The following is a 3,382-nucleotide window of genomic DNA, read 5'->3' as shown; positions in this document are numbered from 1 at the left end:
CTAGCTTGACATTGGCCCTGATGGGTATATCTACACCACTGAAGTTGGTGAAGAATACAAATCAGAACTGTCCCCCACCTTGTCCCCTTCCAGAATGGAGTATTAAGCTTTTATATCACACTACTGTCACTGACCCTTACTTCAGCTCTGAAGAGGTAATCTACTTCAGATAGGGATTCATCTCCCCATAGAATGGATGAGGAAACTGAGGTCCAGGCAAGTGCAGTGAGGCTGACTTGCCTGAGATCAGAATCAACGTAGGGTCATAGATAAAGTGAAACATGGGTCACCCCAGTTTTTCAAATGAAAGAATTACTTAAAGACTACCAAGCATGGTTCTACCTGCCTCATTCCCAGACACATGAACTGTGACCAGGTAGATGTGAGGGACTGGGCCGCAGTCACGCAGCTAGAACCCATAGTGGGCACTTGCCTTTTGGGTGTGTTGGAGATGAATCTGTAACGTCATGTGCTTAAGTACCTGAGTCTAAAGGAATGGCGGCACCCAACCTCAACTGAAATCTCTCCTACTGCCCTGAGAGAGCTGGTCATGATCACCAGTGGAGACGGGGCCAGCCCAGAGGTTGGCCTGAGGGAGAAGACAGACTCCAAAGCCTTAATTCCGAACCAGTCGGGCCACAAGGAGAAGATGGTGGTTAGTGAGAAGAGGGAAGCTAGGAGCTGGCCTAACCACCCGGGACTCCCTAATTAGCCCCAGACGCAGCATGCCTCTGGGAGGGACCTTATGAGTACTTAGCTCATTGGTAGGTACTCCAGAGAGTTTTATGGGTTCGTGTCCGGAGAGGGAAGCAGAAGGCAATGTCAGGAGGAGGTGATGATCTAATGATGGAGAGCATCTTAGTGGTCCCCCTGGAGGTCCTTATGGAACTTGACAGATTACAGAGCACTTTCACATGTATTGTCTCACCGGATCCTCCCAGCACCCTGGGAAGGAAGCCCTGTGGTCCCCATTTTATAGATGACGCTGGTAGTGGCAACAAGGATCATAGATGCTTACTGAGGACTCATGCACCAAGCCCGAGGAAGTCAAGGACACAGGTGACACAGTCTTTGCCACTCTCTGAGCCTGAAGAGGCCTTTGAAGCCAACACACCCAGCTCCCTACCCTTTCACAGCCATGGAAATGAGAGGCGGTAAAAGAAAAGTAATTCTGAGCCGGTTGGATTAGTGTGGGAGATCAGAACCCAGATGTCCCCATTGCCCTCCCCATTGTCCCTCCATTGCCCTCTTCTGCTTTGTCCAGGGGGAAGTTGTAAAGAAGGTGTCCATCCGCCCAGCAAAAACTGCCCCATGGCCTGGATCTGACCCCGCAGCCCTCAGCTCCTTGAGTCCTGGTGTCCGCCTGCCCCAGGCCCGAAAATCTTGTGTGAGCCAACAGAGGCACGCAAGGGTCAGACGAGCTGAGAAGACAGGCATCCCAAGGGTAACAGAAACAGCAAAGGCAACGCGACCGAGGCGGCGGCGGCTGCCTCCCCCGCTCCGCCTGCAGGATTCCGCACCGTTGCCGCCGCCCGCCCCACCGTGGTCCTGGATGGAGCTGCCGCTGCGCTGGGGTTAGGGCGAGGAGAGGAGGCAGGTGAGAGGAGGCCCCGAGGGCACCGCAGCTCAGGCGGCCGCTTACTCGGAGGGAGTCCGATGCAAAGTGGTGGCTGGGGCGGATCCTGCGGCCCGAGCAGGGGAAGGAGTCCCGGGCCCGCCCAGCAGTGGCCGTGGCACAACCAGTGGCTCAAGAATTTCAGGAACAAAGGTCGCGACTTGGAGGAGTCCACTTCTCCATTGGAAAAAACATCCCCGCGTGAGAGGCCATCCAGGTGGTGCTAAGAGCGCCTGCTTTCTGGTTTTCGGCTGTAGGCTGCATACAGCTGATTGAAGATGCGGCTCACTACCAGGCAGCTTCCCCCAAAATATAGCCATGCTAACTTTCTGGGAACACAGAAGCATCAAATAAAGTGCATGCTATGAGAAGTCAAGGAAACGAAGTTGTAGTTAAGGAAAGATAAAAGAAAAAGTGAACATCTCTTGAAAAGAATGGACCATACAGAGATATCTGTGAGGACCATCCAGATGGCCACGATGGAGTGCAAAATCTCTCTCTAGAAGCTCTTGTTCAAAGTGCTTCTCGGGATAACCCAGGAATTCAATTAAGTACAGCACAAGCTGCTGGGAAGCTTTTGTCCAGTGGCGGAAATCCAGCAATTGATGGCTTAATAAAATCTGGAATATCGCCTGTCGTCGTCCATTGTCTTGAAAGAGGTGACAGTTCTTTACAGTTCAAAGCTACATGGGCTTTGACAAACACTGGAACGGCGGAACAAACTCAAGCCTTGGTTCAGTCCAGTGCTGTGCCATTTTTCCTGAGGCTTCTCTGTTCTCCTCATTAGAATGTCTGTGAGAGAACAGTGTGGGCATTGGGAAATACCATAGGTGATGGGCCTGGTGTAGAGATTATGTCATCAATCTTGGAGCTGTGAATCCTTTACTTTCATTCATAGGTCCATCTATTCCTGTAACATTCTCGATGTTACTTGGGTTATAGTCAGTCTGTCATCACAAGGACCCCTCACCCCAGTGGAAACCATTTGGGAGGTTCTTCCAGCCCTTTGCCTTTTAAATCATCACACAGACATAAATATGTTGGCAGATACAATTTGGGTTCTCTCTTATTTCACCGACGCTGGCAACCAAAAATACAGATGGTAACAGACTCCAAAATAGTTTCTCATTTTGTTCCTCTACTCAGCCACCAGGAAGTTAAAGTTCAGACTGCTGCACTTGAAGCTATGGGCAACATTGTTATAGCAACTGATGAGCAAACACAAGTAGTTCTGTTTTCTGTTCGTCTGTTTGCTCTTTAGAGCTTCATAGTTATAGATAGTAGTTCTCTTCATCCTGACAAACTCATGCATGAAATCTATTTCAGTTCATGATCCCCCCTTTTCCCTCCCCTTTTTAATCTCCCATTCTCCCTCCCCACTCTCATTCTCCTTCCTCTATTCTACTTGACTTCCTTTCACTCATCTATTAATTTCCATTTGGTTGCTTCTTTATGTTTTCCTATCTTTCCCTCCCCCTTTCCTTTATTTTACTCTAGCTTCCACATATGAGAGAAAACATTCAACCTTTGGGTTTCTGAATTTGACTTATTTCACTTAGCATGATATTCTCCATTTCCATCTATTTATTAGCAAATGCCCATAATTTCATTCTTTCTTATGGCTCAGTAGAACTCACAATTTCTTAATCCAGTCATCTATTGATGGGCATCTGGGTTGATTCCATAATTTAGCTATTAAAACACAAGTAGTTTTGAACTGTGCTGTTCTTTCAAACTTCCTAGCACATCTCAAGGAGAAAATTAATA

At 48.5% G+C, this 3,382-nt stretch overlaps 1 pseudogene across 1 annotated transcript; it reads left to right on the top strand.

Moving 5' to 3' along the window:
* The first annotated feature begins 550 nt into the window (after window positions 1-550).
* LOC306653825 (importin subunit alpha-3-like) lies at window positions 551-2,987 on the top strand (annotated as a pseudogene). The gene is made up of 3 exons: window positions 551-655; window positions 1,265-1,387; window positions 2,008-2,987. The product of its transcript is annotated as an importin subunit alpha-3-like (transcript).
* The last annotated feature ends 395 nt before the right edge of the window (window positions 2,988-3,382 follow it).

This window comes from Sciurus vulgaris, assembly GCF_902686455.1.
Source record: "Sciurus vulgaris genome assembly, chromosome: 1".
NCBI lineage: Eukaryota > Metazoa > Chordata > Mammalia > Rodentia > Sciuridae > Sciurus > Sciurus vulgaris.
Note: the sequence above shows the minus strand (reverse complement) of the source record. Positions and strands in the feature narration are given on the sequence as shown.